This window comes from Callorhinchus milii, unplaced genomic scaffold, assembly GCF_018977255.1.
Source record: "Callorhinchus milii isolate IMCB2004 unplaced genomic scaffold, IMCB_Cmil_1.0 Scaffold11, whole genome shotgun sequence".
NCBI lineage: Eukaryota > Metazoa > Chordata > Chondrichthyes > Chimaeriformes > Callorhinchidae > Callorhinchus > Callorhinchus milii.
This window is the reverse complement of record NW_024704752.1, coordinates 3493157-3512313: the sequence shown is the minus strand read 5'-3', so window position 1 is coordinate 3512313 and position 19157 is coordinate 3493157. Positions and strand designations below refer to the sequence as shown.

Genomic DNA, 19157 nt, shown 5'->3' with positions numbered 1-19157 from the left:
GGGGCCGTGAGGCTAATCACCACAAACAGGTTGAAGGCAACCTGTTTTATTTCACTTCATCTGTTGGTTGCAGCTCGGTTATTAGGGTCTTGTAGCTCAGTGGTTAGAGCACTCGCCTCGGAAGCAAGAGGACCCGGGTTCGAGTCCCGGGAGGGGAGGTTGTGTGTGTATGTATGTGGGAGAGTCGTGTGTATGGCGGGAGGTGTATGTATGTGTGCAAGGGTTAGGAATTTGTATGTATGAAGGGGATGTAAGTATTTATGTGTGTGTATGGGGTGGGGTGGGTTATCTGTGTGTGTTTATGTGTGTGTGTATGTATGTGGTGCAGGTGGGTGGTTGTGAGTGTGTGTGGGTGGGGGGGATTGTATAACACAGTCTGTGTGTAGGGGGGGTATGTATGTGTATATGTGGTGGGGGGAAGAAAAGATTGAATTGGCCTCTTTCCCTCTCTTCTTACAGCTGATGTCCCACAATCACGTGTGACGGATGACTTGGATGCTGGTGCCAGAGACAGTTGGGGGTTGGGAGATGAACCCCACCAGTCACTGGCCTCTGGAGCAGAGAGCGGACATTAATGTGCCTCCGAGAACACAAAAACAAAGGCTGTAAGAACGTGACATTTTTCCATTAATAACTATTTCCTGCTTTATTCAAAACCGTTCATTAACTTTGCTCGTCTCTGATAATGATGGCACCCCCGGTGAGAGACCTATTCTCATAAACAGACTGTCAGAGGCCAAGGACTGGAGCAGAGGAAATAATGAGAAAGGATTACAATGGGATTCATCCCCTGCGGTGACAGAGTATCACCAGTCCTCATCTTGGTTAATTAGCAGTGGCAGTAATAAACTGACCCCCTGAAAACTGTTCAGCCAGCCAAGGGAAGGTTGTGTACAAAAGACCCATTAAAGGTTTGTTGACTGGGACCCGGGCCGAGTGCTGCCTTGGCAAGGAATGAGGTACAGCAGCTTAATCATAATGTTAATCTTTAGCTGTTGATACAGCACTTCCGACGTCAAAACGTCTCGGGGCACTTCACAAGGAATTCGTGTCAAGTGTAACTGACTGTGTATTTGTAGGCAGACGTGGCAGTCAATTTCCGTGCAGCAAGGTCCAAAGAACGTCCCACCTTGAAGCGAGCGAACAGTTAATCCGAGCGTATGTTAACCTAGCAGGCTGATGACCCAGTGCAGGGCAGTACTGGGGGAGTGCTAGTTTGTCAGAAGTGCTGTCCTTCAAATTCGAACCAAGGTGACGGCTGCCTTTTCAAGTGGGCATAAACGATTTTGAAATTGGCACAATTCAAAAAGAAAAAGGAGTTTCTCCTGGTGTCCTGTCCAACTATCCACCAAATAAAATCAGTCACTCACTTAATGGCTGTTTGTGGGTCATTGGAGTGCATTGGTTTCTGCATTTGCCAACAAAATGTACGGTCACTACAATTTACAGCAATTGCCTGTGAAGCACTTTGAGACATTGCAACGTTACAGGAGCCATATAACAGAAGAGGATTACAACTATTCGGTGACTGTTCCCTTCATTGCCCCTAAATGCCTGGACTCTGTGGTGGTCTCTTGTTAGCAATAAAGAAATATATAATAATAATAATTATTGGGTTTGATTCCTGGCAGGGCAATACCTTGGGCAAGTTTCCTTACTCCACTCACCTGCATTTGATATAGTTATGTATCGTGACATCTCAAAGTGCTTTGCAGAATAGACTGTAAAGTGAGTTGACCATATATTTGTGGGCGAAACGTGGAGGCCAACTGCGCACAGCAGTGTCCCACAAATAGTCGTGGATTGAAGTGACCAATTTTATCATTGTTTTTTTCTTGAGGGATTATTATCAGGTGTGTGGAGTAAGGAAACTTGCCCAAGGTTTTGCCCTGCCAGGAATCAAACCCAGGTCTCTCGCTTGTGAGACGAGTGCTCTAACCACTGAGCTACTGGACTCCAGTGGTGGGGCGGAGGGTGTGAGGGACGAGCAGGAGGCTGGTGCCAGTCGAGCGGAGGTGCTAGGTGGTGGATTGGGGAGTGAGGAGGTTGGAGAGGTCGGGAGGTGCCAGGGAATGAAGGGATTTAAACACGAGAGTGAGGATCTTGAAGTCGATCTGTTCGGTGATGGGGAGCCAGTGGAGCCTGGGCCAGAACTAGCATTTTATCACATCAAAGTGTCTCAAAATACATAATTGTGGTCAAGTCTCAAGTGTTTTTATAGGCCAATGTGGCAGCCGTTTGCGACAATTTGCCGCAAACAGCCGTGAATTAATTAATCTCACTTGTAATCTGAGCGTTAAAGTCCCAACAAGATGGTCAAAAACATTATCACTGAGGATCAGAATGAGATATGTAATTTACCCTTTTCACATCAGTTTGCGCAAATAAACTGTCATCTAATTCCAGCTGTTTTCACTCAAGAATCCTTATCAGGGAAGTATCTGTTGCGAAGAAGGAGAAGAATGAAGAGTCAAATTAACTGGCCCAGATGTGAAGCGGCCAGGAATTCCTCAAGGAAATGGGGTCGACATAGGAGCTGAGTAAACTGGGACAGTACCTGAGGACTGAAAGTCAACGAGTGTTGGTAGTTATACTGACTTACACAGCGAGGAAGCACTTTTAGAGCTTTATCAATAATAATAATCCTTGCATTTGATATAGCGCCTTATCACGTCTTTGAGACGTCTCAAAGCGCTTCACAATATGTACTGCAAAGTGAATTGACTATATTTTGTGGACGAAAACATCGCAGCCAATTTCAAGCACAAAAATAGTTCAGTAGAAATATATTTTGTAGGAATCCCGGTGAGGAGTTCTGAGACGTTTCCACATGATGGGCGCTATACTAAATGCAAGGGTTGTTTTATTATATTAACCCACTGAGCTCATCACAATTTGCCACTCAGTTGTTTTGCATTTATCCAGGCATTTTCTTTTAAAATCCAAAGAGGGTTGAATGGTGAATAATATTTAAAATTAAAATGTGTGAAGGACTAAAAAGTTGGCAGCAAACAACTCTGCTGCTTGCATCTGCCTGTATGTAGCGCTACATGCCCACACTTTGGTGCCACTATGGTGGCATCAGACTGGTTTAGTTCATGCCACTCTCGCCTCTGCATGAGATGGTTCAATCTCCCACATCGGGGCTTGGAGCTCACTCCTATGAATTACCAGGGGGGGAAGCGCTGCATTGTTGGAGGTGCCGTCCTTCGAATGAGATGTCAAACCAAGGTTCTTCCTCCTAACGAGATGAATGTTAAGGATCCTGTGATATTGATTGAAAAGAGAAGGCAGCTTCTCCCGTCCGTGCTGACGGTCCCTCGGATAAAATCGTCCGTTGTCTTTGGTGGAGTTTTTGACGTGTGCAAATTGTCTGGCGAGTTTGCCTTAAAAATAATCTAATCTAATAATAATAATCCTTGCATTTGACATAGTGTCTTATCACATCATTGAGACGTCTCAAAGCTCGTCATAAAATATATTGCAAAGTGAATATTTTGTGGGTGAAACTTGGCAGCCAATTGCGCACATCAGCCTCTTACAAACAGCCGTGGATTGAGTGACCAAAGTGTTTTCTTTAAGAGACTATTACCCCTGGAAAGCAATCCGCTAATCGACTAACGACAAGGTTCCTACTTACTGCTAGGTAAACAGAGGCGTGTGCAGTAAGGAAAGTTGCTTAAGGTTTTGGCCTTGCCCGGGAATCAAACCCAGGTCGTCTCACTTGGTGGCGAGTGCTCTAACCAATACACTACAGGACTCCACTAAACAAAAAAAATCACAGCAATTATCTTCGAAACGTACATTGCTATTATTCCTAACTCGACAGAATGGCATCAAAGTATTGAATTTCTTTTCTTTTCTTTTTCGGAACAACAGTTGCTGCCCTATGTCTGCACGCACAATAAAAGTGCGGCTTTAATAAATCTGACCCAAACGGTATTGCGGTTCCGTGCAGAAAGACGCCACTGATTAGCGTTTGCAGCATGGTACTGGGAATTTTGCAGAAAATCATTTTCACAGCTGTTTTATGATGCGAAGCATGTGTGTCTCTCGAACTGCAAAGGATATTCAATACCCCAAAGGATTAAAGGAAAGCTCTCCAATGTTTAAAGGGAAATTGTACATCTGTACAAAATGTTATGGCACTCGCACAAACAGAATTCCTCGGTGACTTCGAATTCTATCCGAGACAATGGTTGTTATCCAACAATATGTCAGCCTGGCTCAGTCGGTAGCACTCTCACCTCGGAGTCAGAAGATTTTGGGTGGGTTCACAGGACATCAGGCTCGTAGCCTAGGCTGAAGCTCCAATGCAGTGGTTGGGTGTGTGCTAATTAGGGTTAGGGAACCTTTGGATGAGAAGTTAAACCGAAGTGTCGATGGGGGACATTAAAGAAATCCATAGCGCTATCCGATAAGAGAAAAGGAGATTTTTCTCTCCCAATGTCCTGATCAACAAATCCCCCAAATAAAAATTGGTCATTCACATCATAGCTGTTTGTGGGACATTGCCGTGTGTAACTGGGCTGCCCTCGTTCGCCTGAATACATCGTGCCACATCCTGTGAAGTTTATTGAGACGTCTCAATGACGTCATTCCAAATGTCAGGATTGATATTGTTATTAATATTTATATCGAATGCAATCAGATTTTGTTAAACAGTGCCCTTAGCACATCAGCAATCAGAACATTAGAGAAAAACATTAGCTACTTCAAAAGCTGTTCATGTTTCCTGGATTAAACCGATGACAATTCAAATTCAAGAGAGAGAGAGAGGATAATTGTGGCTCGTTTATCCATACCAGTCCCTACAGGAGACTAAAATAGCTTGAATGAATGTGCAATGTATTAAGAAAAAGATGATACATCTGTACGTTTTAATCTTATGAATTGGGAGACACGGTTAAAGCATCAAAGTTTAACCCCCCACCCCCCGCCAAATCTTCTCTTAATCTTAATGTTCAGGTTTCATTGAGGTACAACAACAACAACAATAACTTGCATTTATGTAGTGCCCCTCACATTTGTGTAAATGCTGTGAAGTGCTTTGAGATATCCTCGAAAGGTACCATATCAAATGCAAGGATTATTTCATGTGTATTGATTGGGTCTCCTAACAATTAGTTTTTGTTCGGATGGATTTTAAATTGAATCAATTCCATGTGGTGACTGTTGGCAAGTTGTTCTGAAGGGCGTGGGTGGGAGAATGTGTTATTTTATTGGAATAAGATTGTGGTCATTGAATATAATGTGCATATGAAATTTGTTATATGTTCCCTTCAGGGGTAAATCCACATATATATATAAATATATCAATAGCTTTATTTTCTGCTCTTCTGCTACCCACATAAAGCACGGCTCTTGATTGAGAAGAGACTACACTGGCAAGGAGCTCTTGCCTTGGCTTCGTCAAAACACTGAGGCACTGCTGACTTTGCAAGTCCCATCAGCTTCACGTAGGATAGTAGTTAGAGCACTCATCTCGCAAGCGAGAGGACCTGGGTTCAATTCCCGGGCATGGCAAAACCTTAAGCAAGCTTCCTTACTCCACCTGTTTACCTGATTGTTAGTCAATTGGCGGATTGCTGATCGTGGGTAATAATCCCTCAAAAAAATTAAAAGATTGATCACTCAATCCACGACTGTTTGAGGGACACTCCTGCGCGCAATTAGTTGCTGCGTTTCGCCCACAAAATATGCAGTCAATTAATTTTACAGTATATTCTGTGAAGGGTTTTGAGATGTCTCGAAGAATTGATAAGGAGCTATATCAAATGCAAGTATTATTATTAGTATCATTATTATTATAAGTTCCTGAGGCAACATCGGTTGACCCCAGCAAGGCCACAGCAAACAGCTCCAGCATTGCCCTGGTTGTGAGGGAGGGCATCTTCCTATGCTCGGGGTAACAACCAAAGAAACTCCTTGTATTTGTCAACAAAACACCTCAAAGCCCCTCCAAGGTAAGGGTGATTATTTATTATCCGGGTCCTTATCAATATATTGGTGAATAATCATTCCCCATTGGCTCCACAATTGTAAATGGCTTCTGCCTCCCTCCCTCCCTCCCTTTCTTTCTCTCTCTCTTCCTCCCACCTTCTTTCCCTCCTTCACTTCTCTACACTCTTCCCTCCTCTGCTCCCTCCACATACCTCATTTCACAATCAATCTGCACGACATAATTAAGCTTCAGAGACATACGAAAGACATTTACTCCAAATATTTCTTACTCGAGCAACACTTGGACCCCTTTTGTAGGAAGAAATTGATTCCAGAGGCAAACAAACTGCAGAAATAGAAGTTTATTAATGAAGAGCAGAGGCAGTGCTGTGTTTCCCTGGTCATGGGCTCAGTGCGTAAAGTGGAGTCCTGCAATGTAGTACCTTCAACTCCCTCGTCCCCCTAAGATGCAGGACCATCTCCAAACCCACCCGATCCCCCTACAACAACCATCTCCGCCGCCAAAAAACCCAAACCCATCTGCTCGAGCGCAGATGGTGAAAAACTGGCCTGGCTCGAGCATCTCCACAGCTACCGCCGTTCTTTGACAGGCGAAAAACAGCCTTCTATTCCAACTTCATCTTGGAGGCTAAACACAATCCTAAAATTCTTTATTCCACCACCCACTACCTCCTCCGTGCCCCCCCTCAGGCCTCCTCAATCGTCGTATCAAATGCCAAGTGCGAGGAGGTCATGGACTTCTTTTCATCTAAAATACTTAACATCCGCCAGGCAGCCTCATCCACCCGCCCTTGTCACCCACCAACCACCCCCTCTCTGTCCCCCTCACCATCCTCATCATCTGCTCCTACCACCACCCCCATTCTACATTCCTTCCTCCCCACCTCTCCCTCCTCCCTCTCACCCACCATCACCTCCATGAAACTCACCACCAACTTACTGGTCACACAGCTCCCCCTCCTCTGCCCACTACTGGCTAACGTCATCAACCAGTCCCTCTCCTCCAGAACAGTCCTGCCTCCCTCAAAACTGCTGTCATCACCCCCCTCCTGAAAAAACCCTCCCTAGATCCCTCAAACCCCAGCCATTACCGATCTATTTCTAACCTGCCATTCGTCTCAAAAGTTCTAGAACGCGTTGTTGCCAACCAACTCCCCGCACACCTCTCCTCCCACTCCCTCTTCGAATACCTCCAGTCCAGTTTCCACCCACAGTACAGAGACTGCGCTTGTGAAAGTCACAAACGACGTCCTCTCTATGTGTAACCAGGGCTCCCTCTGCCTCCTTGTCCTCCTGGACCTCTCCGCCGCGTTCAACACAGTCGATCACGCCATCCTCCTCCACCGCCTTTCTTCCGTCATCTACCTCAGTAGGACCGCACTCGCCTGGTTCGAGTCCTACCTCACAAACTGTCAGCAGTACATCTGCACAAACGGCTTCTCCTCCCGCTCTAACCCGGTCACCTGTGGGGTACCCCAAGGATCCCCTCCTCTTTCTGATCTACATGCTCCCTCCTTGGGATGTCATCCACAGACATGGGGTACATTTCCACATAATAATAATAATAATAATAATCCTTGCATTTGATATAGCGCTTTTCACGTAGGAGGACGTCCCAAAGCGCTTCACAGAATATACTGTACAGTGAATTGATGAATGCAGATGACACCCAACTCTATTTTTGCATCTCTCTTTGCGACCCCCAGTCCCCTGATGTTCTGTCAGCTGCCTGTCAGATCTCAGGGGCTGGATGAGCGCACATTTCCTTCAGCTGAACGTTGACAAGATGGAAGCCATACTCTTTGGCTCTCATCAATGTCTAAAATGTCACGGCTCTCACCTCCTCCACCTACCCGACCTCCCCCTAAAACTCTCTGAACCCATACGCAACCTAGGCATCAGGTTCGACACCCACTTATCTTTCCTCCCCCACATCCGGTTCCTCACAAGCACTGCTTTCTTCCACCTCCGACGCATCGCCCGTCTCTGCCAATACTTCTCCCCAAAACCGCTGAAGCCCTGGTCCATACCTTTGTCACCTCTCGGCTGGACTACTCTAACGCCCTCCTCGCCGGTCTCCCACCCACTACCATCCATAAAATCCAAATCATTCAAAACTCTGCCACCCGCATTCTCACCGCACGAAACTCCGCTCCCTGATCACCCCAGTCCTTGCCAGACTGCACTGGCTGCCTGTCCCGGAGAGGATCGATTTCAAGATCCTCACTCTTGTATTCAAGTCCCTGCACCGCTCTGCACCCCCCGACCTCTCTTACCTCCTCTCTCCAATACCCATTGCCTTTGTTCCTCCGGGTCTGGCCTCCTCTTTGGCCCCCGAGTCCTCCGCTCCACCCTCGGCGGCCGTGCCTTCAGCCACTATGCCCCGAGGCTCTGGAACTGCCTTCCTCTCTCCCTTCTTCCCATTTTCAGGTTTCTGCTGAAGACCTTTCTTTTCGACCGCCCTCTTTCGACCGCCGACCGTCACTTTCTCCCCCTGGCTCGGCCCCGGGATCCATTACTGTAAAGTGCTCTGAGACGCCGACGGTGTGGAGGGCGTTATATAAATCCAAGTTGTTGTTGTTGTAGTGGTTAGAGCATTCGCCTCGCAAGCGAAAGAACCCGAGTTTGACTTCCTGGGCAAGGTGAAAACATAGTTTCTTTACTCCACATGCCTTTGTTTATCAGCAGTAAATAGGAACCCGGTGGACTGGTGGATCAATTCCTGAGGGTAATAATCCCTCCAAAAAAATAATAAGTTGGTCACTCAGTCCACAATTGTTTGTGGGACACTACTGCACTAATTGGCTGCCGAGTCTCACCCACAAAATATACAGTCGATTCACTTCACAGTATAATCTGTGAAGCGCTTTGAGGTGTCTTGAAGCCATGGTAAGGCGCTATACCAAATGTAAGGATTATTATTATTAACGTCTCTTGTGATCTTCTGACCAAACTAATTGCCTGTCTAGGAGGAGATTTGAGCAAATAACCAACCGCTCTGCTGCCGCTCATTCACAAAAATGCTTCCAATACCTGGCAACAAAAAAGGCAAATGTCGAGGCCTATTCTTATGTTACAATTGAAAATCCTGTCTTTGTTGTATTTCTGCCTGTGTACATAGAGAAATTCCAGGACAGCACTTAGTACTTTCAGGTAATGATGGGTCATGCAACGTCCGACCTTGGGATAATTACAAGGCCATTATTAGCATTCTTCTGAATGTGACAGCACCAAGGATCCATCTGTGTGGAGACCAGGTCACTGACAGCACCTGTGGAAGCTGTGGGCTGGTTGATGGATAAACTAAACTCCCCGCTTGTGCGCTGTGGGGTTTTGCTGATGGTTTTACCGTTCCTCAGTTCACGAGGCAGACACCACTGTCACACTGTACTCCCGGACTGGGAACCATGACCCGAAATTCCTCATGATCTTAGCCTGACAGCCACTGTCTTAACATTTAGGACCGTGCGGAAATTTGGGCGATTCTTAAACTCGATCTTGATTCGGAACCTGGTTTTCTACAGTTCCTTGAAAGAAACTCAGCCATTAATGCAGAATCTGATCTCAGGGCACAGATTTGCTTATTTCCCCCACAAAAATACACGGTCACTTCACTTTACGATAGATTGTGTGAAGCGCTTTGAGACGTCTCAATGACTTGATCAGGCGCTGTATCAAATCCAAAGATTATTATTGATTCCTTGATCCGAGGCTTGATACGGATAATACGGTGTGTGGACACTCTCCCGTTGATTATTCCTCAAGACGCTTATTGACCCGCGGTTGCTTGGGTTCACGTGCACTCTGACCCCCTCTGCAGTCCCCTCTTGGGACGCACATCCCAAAGCGTTTGCCTTGCCGTTCGCGGGATCTGTGTTGGGTTACATTGGGTGGGGGGGGTATTGAGCCTTTGTTTAAATATCCTTATCTTCGCAGGGCCAAAGTGCCTTTGCATGCCTGCTCTGCGCCTGAAACATAACATGGAGACAAGTTGCCCAGAGCAGGGTTTTTAACCATTGCTTCCCTCTGTCTTTGATTCTTCTCGGCAGCCTGACTCTTAGCGGGGACTGAATGGGCTGTGAGGGAGGTAAATATATTCGGTGACACAGAGCGGATGATTCTATTCTGACAAATTTCTGTACCATTTGTTTCCGTGCTTGTCTGAGGGATGGGACGTAGTGTTGGGTTCTTTGTCTTGGATCCTTCCTCCCTTGTCTGAGCCCAACTGAGCGGAAATCGTGCCGGAGAGGACAAAGGCCTCGCTGGGTCACCTCAGAGGTTGCTATGAGGAGATGCTCGCATGACAACTCTCAAAAGGAAGTGCGGATAACAAGCGAATGCCATTGAGAATTCAAGCACTGCCTCTCACCACATCTGGCTCTCAGCTCTTGGCTCCTAAACACTGGGAATACCACTCCATTAACTCTGCCTTTTTCCTGCCTGTAAGCATTTAGCCTCTCGTTCCAAGGGATCCATTTACTCCATACAGGATAATTTGTTTATGATGCCGCTAGCACGGATGGAAACTGGGATACTGCTGTGCGCAATTGGCTGCCGCATTTCGCTCACAAATACGCGGTCGATTCACTCCGTGAAGCACTTTGAGATGTCTCAACGACGTGATATGGCGCTGTATCAAGCGCAAGCGTTTATTATTATCATTATCGCAATCTATGAAGTACATTCGCGCTCTCACAGCTAAATACATTCCGCTTCCTAGCTATTTTGCCGGACACTGGCTGCCGCATTCACCCGCAAAATATACAGTCACTGCTCTTCACCGCAAAATCCTACAAAGCCGTTTGAGACGTGATAAGACGCCACATCAAATGTGAGGAATATTATTATTATCAGTGGACCAAAGTCACTGCCTCACTCAATGTTTCTGTACAGGCACTTTCCATCGGGTAGGGAGTGGTGGGAGAGGGCTATGGATAATAATTGGGAGCGGGATCCATACCTGACTTACCTCCACCCTAGCCCAGCGGCACTGAGGCCAATTTCAGCACGCCTACTTCTGTCTCAGCTGGGATCAGTTAACTGTGTTACGTGTGTGTGTGTTGCCTTGCCCCGCACCATAATGTGATTTTGCTATCAGAGCACCCAGTTTAAAGCCAGTAGTTTCAAGTCTGTCCTGAGCTTTTTATTGTTCACACGCATAACCTGAAGATCTTAATTCTCCAGAAACCACTCCCGGTGATCGCGAGCTACATATTGGAGCCTTGAGTGAAATCAAGTGTGCGATCGATATCCAAAGCATGTCTTTGATTTCTTCAGTTATAATTGCATAAAGGTATAATTGGTTCAAGGAAAAAATATTTCTTATTTAATTTCACTGGAAATCACATCAAATGTAATCTGAATATATGAGTGAGTGAGTGAGTGAGTGAACAAATGAGTAAATGAACAAGTTGATGAGTGAGTAAACAAATGAGGCAGTTCGAGTGAGTGAGACAGTAAGTGAATGAGTTACTGAGTGAGCAAGTGAGGGAGGGAATGAACGAGTGGGTCACTGAGTGAGTGAGCGAGTGAGTCAGTAAGTGAATAAACTAGCGAATGGGCCAGTGGGCAAGCGAGTGAATGAGCGAAGGGAGCAGGTGAGAGAGTGCAAGCAATTGAACGAGCTCAGAGACACAGTTTTAACCATTCGCTATCATTACCTAAAATGCACAGAGGTGCAGAGCTTTCCCAGGACACTTATTATTTCCTGAACAAACCTCGGGCCACAGTCGCCAATTACAATGCAACACAGCTGAGAACAAAGAAAGCTCTCCCCGGCCTACAACAGGACACGATCTAAGGATGTGAAAGATGCTCAGACCTGTGACAAAGGTTCCTCGTCGTGTGGGGCTGAGATGAGAGGAGGGAACGCTGAGTGAATGCGGAGCACAGGCCCTGAGATGGAGAGGCTTTTGATGAAAACCCTTTATGGAATATGGGTCAGGAGGGATTATGATAATATTCATGACTAAATCAGACCAATAACAAGTTTCTAACGGATTATTAGCTTTAGATACTTAAAGCATGAAACGAGAAGAAAGGACCGGGTCACACAAGGTCATATGACAAAGACACAGTAGGCCGCACTGAGCAAAGTATCTGTCTCTGGGACCCTGGATTTCGGAGTCTTTCTAAAGGCAGTGCGTCAGGAACGTTAGCTTCTTTCACGGAGTATCATCTGTCACCCAGTTCACAGCTATAACTTGCTGAAATCTATAGGTGTCAGTTTATTCGCCACGATGCACTTGGGTTTATTCAGTACTCAGGAGAGTGGTAATAATAATAATCCTTGCACTTGATTACATCCCGCCTAAAGACCACCCTTTTTGATCGTGCTGACAGTCACCTCCCCTTGGCTCGTAGTCAGGCTCCGCCACTGTGAAGCGCTCTGGGATGCTACCTCGCGTGAAGGGCACTATTCAAATGCAGTTGTTGTAGTTGAAGTTGTAGCGCCTTTTCAAGTCTTCGAGGTGTCTCAAAGCGCTTCACAGGATACATAAAATCAAAATGATACAGTACAGTTCCCACTCCCCCGCTTTCTCCCCATAGCCCTGCAAACTTGTCCTCCCCAAATAATATATTGTAAAGTGAATTGACTATGTATTTCATAGGCAAAACGTCGCATCCAGTTGTGTGCAATAGTGTCCCACAGACAGTCAAGGAATGAGGGACCAATGTTATTTGGGGGATTGTTGAAGCTCCCTTCTCTTTTCGAATAGCGCAATGGGATCTTTAACATCCACCTGACCAGGTAGACAGGACCTTAGTTTAACGTTTCATCCGAAGGATGGCATCTCTGACAACTCAACCCACTCTCAGCACTGCATTGGAGTGTCAGCTCAGATGGTGATTCCAAGTCCCTACACGGGGCTTGAACCCACAACCTCTGAATTAGAAGCAAGTAAATTGCATTCAGACAGTTAGCTGGTTAAACTCCACCGTAACCTCCTCAGCGCAACCACTGGGGTCTCCGAGGCTTGACTCTTGACAACTTGTACCCAGTGCATTAGATAGGCAGGGTGCATCCTCTCATGGGGGTCAGGGAGAGATGCAGGCAATGTGCATTCTACTGCAGACAAATGGAAATTTCCACCTATGCTTGGAACCCTTAGTAGTTTAGGTCAGATTCTCTCGTGCTGGGTTTGCATGTGGATTAGACACCCGGTGGGAAAGGTGGTATATAAAGATGTAAGGAAAGTCAGGGCTGGTGTTAGATGTTGTGTGTGTGTGTGTGTGAAGAAAGAGTGAGGAAGAGACTGTGAAGGAAATTGACCAGAATAAGGGCATTTGAGAAATCCACTGGAGTGGATAAGATCTCACCAGCCCTGTGATATGTGGCCGATTCAGTGGTAATTAGGGGGTCGAGCGGCACTGGATCCTGCCTCCTAACCAGGAGACATCATCCTACGTGAAGGGCGCTAAATAAATGTTGTTGTGAGACATTGAGATCTCATAGGCGTTATACCTTTTAACTTTTTACCCGATTTTTCACCACCAATTTCCCAGTTATTTCTTTTTGGGGGCAAAAGACCCTCTCTCACCCCAATCCAGCTTGGCGTTGCTGTTAACCGTGGAGGCACCTGCAGCATTCTGCCTGTGGAGGGCACCCTCGACACTTGCCAAGGTTGAGAAGCAACACTTGTTAACACTCTTGTCTCGGATAATTTACGCTTGGAGCTCAAAACTTTGGCCAAGTGAAATAGCTGTATATCAGTGGATGCTGGGACTCAGCAAGCTGAGTAAGGAAAGGTTTTCTCCCCGATATGTATGCAGTGCTGAGAGTGCATTGTATTATCAGATGTCAAAACGAGGTCCCATCTATGGCTGTTCAGGTGGACATTAAAGATCCCATGACACTACTGAAAAGGGAAGGGAGTTTCTCCCAGATAAATTGGCCGAATTCACTTTGTCACTCCATTAGTTATTCCTCGCTGTTAGGTGTTACGGTTCTCACTCTTTATAGTGGGGGTGGGGAGATGGAGAGAGGGGTGGGTGGAGGCATTGACGCTCACTGCACACAGGTGTGGGAGGTGAGTGCGGGGCTGCTGCTTTCCCTGGGAGTTGTTAGGCCGTTCAGTCTTTTGTTCGTGTTGTTTACTCAGATGGTGCTCTCTAGTCTGGGTGCTACTGATCTTTAATTCCTATGGAGAGCGGAATCCCTTTGGGGTGGGATGGCTTTGCACCTCAGGGGGTGGTAGATTTGCATAATGACCTGACACAGTGTGATGGATGGACTTTTGTGACCCTCCACCCCACCACCACTTCCCTCTTTACCTCTCAATCAAGGACAGACACCTTGTTGATGAGCTAATCCTGTCCAGCGCAGCAAGCAGCAGTTGAATGTTACCGTGTTTCGTTTTGCACCGGGATTTTGGTTGAAAACGCAACTCTTTGTTGAGTTTTGAAAGTTCTGAAAGGGGGTGAAAAGTGAAAAATTGCTTCATCTGGTGCGTTAATTGTTGCATTGGTGATAGATGCGCCTTATCGTGTCATCGAGACGTCTGAAAGTGCTTCACAGAATATATTGTAAAGTGAATTGACTGTATATTTTCTGGGCGAAACGTGGCAACCGATTGCGCACAGCAGCGTCCCACAAACAGTCGTGGATTGAGTGACCCAAATTATTACTATTACTTTTTCGAAGGGATTATTACCTCCGGAAAAGTGATCCACCAATCGACTAACAATCGGGTTCCTACTTACTGCTAAGTAACCAGAAGCTTGTGGAGTAAGAAAACCTGCCTAAGGTTTTGCCCCGCACTGTTCCTCTTGCATGCGAGGCGAGAGCTTTAACCAATACCCTACAGGACTCCGAAATATGAACCCGTCCAGCCTCATCCCACCCCTCCATACTCTGACAACGTTAACCTCCCCTCCCCACTCACCCGCTATTGTGCTTTAGCCTACAGAGAACCCAAACAAGCAGCTTGAATGATTTCTACAAAAGAAATCAGTATCCCCCTAACCAGCATTGCGATCGATCGCTCAAGGTGCGGAGGGAGGCGCGGGGGGGCAGTCAAAGTCAAAGTCGGAGTCCTGTAGCTCAGTGGTTAGAGCACTCGCTTTGCAAGCGAGAGACCTGAGTTCAATTCCAGGCAGAGGGCGAAACCTTGGGCAAGTTTCCTTACTCCACACAGAGCCTAATAATAATCCCTCCAAAAAAAAAACAATAATAAATTGGTCATTTTCAATCTACGACTGTTTGTGGGACATTGCTGTGCGCAATTGGCTGCCGCGTTCGCCCACAAATATGCAGTCAATTCACTTTACAGTGTGTTCTGTGAAGCGCTTTGGGACGTCCTCCCGACGTGAAAAGCGCTATATCAAATGCAAGGATTATTATTATTATTATTATTATAATGGCTACTGGCAGGCCGGCTTCAGGCCCAACCGTTGTGTTGGAGCTAGCCGGGGGGCTCAGACTGGGCAGATAAACAACAACAACAACAAAATTACATTTGTACATTCACCTTTCACATCGGGAGGACGTCCCAAACTGCTGGATAAAAACGGAGCTAGAGTGTACACTGAATTTAAATAGTAAATAATTAGAGATAGAAATTGACCGAAGACATTTCTCGAGAACTAAATTCAAGAGCTGCGAGTTTTCGCTTCGAACAACAACGACAGATGGCGTTTATATAGCGCAGTTCACTCGGGAGGACTTTAGATGAAGCGATTAAAGCGCTCAGCACCTTACACGCTTGTCAGGTCACAGCTGAAGTAAGTTTGAATTCGTGAACGGGCATGAAAACCAGCACAGGAGGAAACAGCTCTCCGATGATTGCACAGAGAATCCGATCTGTCAAACCCAGAGAAAAGGGCCGAAATATTTAGAATACGTTGGAATATACAGCACAGAAACAGACCAGACCAGGGTCGAGAAAGCGATAGAAATCATCCGGGCAGATCGCAGTCAGGGGAGTCTGACTCAGTGCTACCAGTTAACTGGGAAGGGACCAACCGACTGCTTCTGCGAACCTTATCTCAACGTTGCTTGTATTTCAGTGGCTTGACATGGGCTTGCACGTCGCACAGCTGTGCGGAGGAGACGCCAGTGATTGACTGCGAGCCTGGCTGGTCTGTGGGCAGAACTTTATCCGGAGTTGCCATTCCTCGTAAATTACTGAGCTCGCGTACTTTGCAAAGGCTGAGCTGCAGCTGCCACAATTCAACCGGCAATGTAACCAGCGCTGGGTTGTTGGTACATGGGTGACGTGAGGAGCGTGCAAACCCCGGGCCATTCATGGCACCAGCCTGTCAGGAGCCCTCGGTAGAGCCAGTGACGAGATTTAGGATCAGTGTCTATTATAATACAGGGGGCTCCAAACCAAACCCAGGCAAAGCAACAGTCATTAACATACAGTAAACCTCACATAACTCGTGTATCACTTGGGGATCATACAAGGTCATGTGAGTTATAATAATAATAATAATCCTTGCACTTGATATAGCGCTTTTCACGTCTTCTAGAATATACATATATATAGAATATAGAGTTATGTGAAACCTGCGTAGATGACTTATGTAAAGTTATGTGTCAGTCGTATAAGAGAGAGAACGACAGAGAGAAAGAAAGAGAGGGCAGGAAAGAAAGAAAAAGTTTCACAATGTTTCACAAGCTTCACGTCAGTTATCTCTCTCTCTCTCTTTCTCTCATTCTCCCCATCCCCTCTCCCGCCCATCCACCCACAGCTCCCTAACACTGTCTTGTTGACAGTGCAGGTTGTTGAGACAAGGCATGTGCTTGTGTGCATCTCTCTCATGATAAATACTCGCAGAGGGTTAATCTGATTACCTCCCGAGGCCGATGTATGCTCTACCACACAGATCAGGGCGATGGTCAAAACATCGTCTTTGTGCGGTCGTGATGGAGTGATGGACAGCGGTAACTGGTGTGTGATTTCCTCCAAATAGCCACAGATGTTAACTGTAGCTGAGGTGTGGGGGCGGAAAGCAGGTTAGCAGTCAAAAGGGTCAGAACGCATGGCAGTTCAATGTAATCTGCTGGGGTGGGGGTGGGAGGGGGGGTAAGTGACAGCACCCAGGACCTCCTAGAGAGAGGGGGAGAAATTGTTAATTTCATTAGACCTGTCGCTGCGCTTCACATGCTAATCGTTATTTGACTTGCATTAATTAACAAATACTCCCGCCTACACACGACGAACAATGGATGCAAACCTAATCTCGTTAGCAAGTCTTTGGATATAGTTTCAGAGTTTTCGATTTCAATGCCCCTGCGCAGGACTGGTGGATTCCGGTCCAAATACACAGTGCCTACGCTTGACAGCAAGTCAGTGCTTTAAGCCATTCTCCCCCAACACCCCCCCACCGTCACCCCACCTCCCATCCCCAACTGCACAAAATTGCTCTTTCACTTCGCAAAGTGTGCAAAGTAAGACGGCAGCCAATTGCGCACCGCAGTGTCCCACAAACAGTCGTGGATTGAGTGACCGAATGATTATTTCTTTTGAAAGGATTATTACCCCCCCGGAAAGCGATCTGCCAATTGCCCAACATCCGGGTTCCCACTCACTGCTAAGTAAACAGAGGCGTGTGGAGTAAGGAAACTTGACTAAGGTTTCATCCCGCCCAGGAATCAAACCCGGGTCCTCTTGTTGGCGAGGTGAGCGCGCTAACCGCTACACGAACGGGATTTCACAAAGGATCCTGCAAGATACCGCAAGATACTATGACACCAACATATTCACGGGTGTAACAACCTTTCAGTAACAGGCTGTTCTGAAATACCTATTTGACCTCGAGCAGGAAGGCACGGATTAAACACCGTGTGATATGGGTGTTATGAACTCTGAGAGAGTTAAAAGTGCAGAAGATTGTAAAATGTTTAAAGTTTTCCATTGTATTGATAAGAGATCAGATTTTGTATGTGTCATGCTTCACACTGAGCCAATCTTCCCTCGATGCACTTTGTGCTTCTGATAACAGGAGAGTATACCTGGGACGGGGCTGGATTGAACAACATCAACAGCTTGCATTTGTATAGCGCCTCTCAGCGTCATGTTAAAACGTTCTCAAACATTAGGCAGTTTTTGTCAACAACAACTTGCATTTGCACAGCAAGCTTCACGTCTCGGAGCGCTTAAAGTGTCAGTGAAGGCTCCCGGTTTGCTCGGTGCAAGGTAAAGCCGGAATGAAACTGTACAGTGGGAACGGATAAAAAAGTAGCCTGGGCTTTCGACCTTCAGTCAGATGTTCTTGGGGCCTTGCTTACTGCTGGTTTCTCCTTGGACCCACATTGGCGCAGTCCCAATGCTTATCAATCACCTTTGATCAGATCAGATCTGATCAGCAATGCACAATGTTTCGCATACATGTCACTCGATGCATTAATGGAGCCAACATGATCAGCCCCTAATTTTGCTGCTCCCAATGGCTTTGGCTCAGGACTGAGAAAAGCCCCACACTGGCGAGCTCACCTCACTGAGGTGTTGGGCTGGAACATCAGCGGAGATGGCTACCTGGGATTTGAGCTTGCGACCTGCTGACTTTGAGGCACGAGCGCTACTGACTGAGCCAAGTGGGCGCGTGCTGGGTTGCAGTGTAGTGTGAGAGGATTGATTGCACACAGTTGTCAAGTGCGCGATTTAATCTTTATTCATTTATTCGAGTCGTCTTCATGCCTTTGGCCGGTCACTGCGATAGACGCAACAATGAATATTAATCCTCGATGAGTACGAACACTATATCTACTACTGGCAGCATTGACAAACGTGAGATCAAAAAAAAGGCACGATTTCAATATTTCAATGGTTTAGGCGGGCAAAGCACAGCAGATTGCGGGACAAATTTGCATCACATTTGCATGCCGTTTTGGGGAGTTTAAGCTGCTTTACATTCGCGACGCGGAGAGGAGAGTGGCAGCGACTGCCAGGCGTTGGAGGGTTCAGGCACGACTCTAAAACATGTGGAGATGTCGCTGCGCACAAAGATCGGCTGCCGCATTCTCCCGGCAAAAAAAAAATCCCGGCCACGGCACTTCACAGTGAAATCCTGCGTGTGGCTTTGAGACATCCTCCCGACGTGAAAGGCACCGTGTCAGACGCGAGGATTAAAAGACTGTATTTATTACTTGAAGCTTAACTGTCAACAGCTGCTCCACTGAAGGTGAAGAGTGCAATTTCTTGGGGGCTTTCGTTTTAACATTCAATTTGCTTACCTGTACACTATGC

The 19157-nt window shown here is 46.6% G+C and overlaps 1 non-coding gene across 1 annotated transcript; it reads left to right on the top strand.

Moving 5' to 3' along the window:
• The first annotated feature begins 87 nt into the window (after positions 1-87).
• trnap-cgg lies at positions 88-158 on the top strand. Its single transcript has one exon. It is a non-coding gene; the product is annotated as a tRNA-Pro (tRNA).
• Positions 159-19157: the final 18999 nt, after the last annotated feature.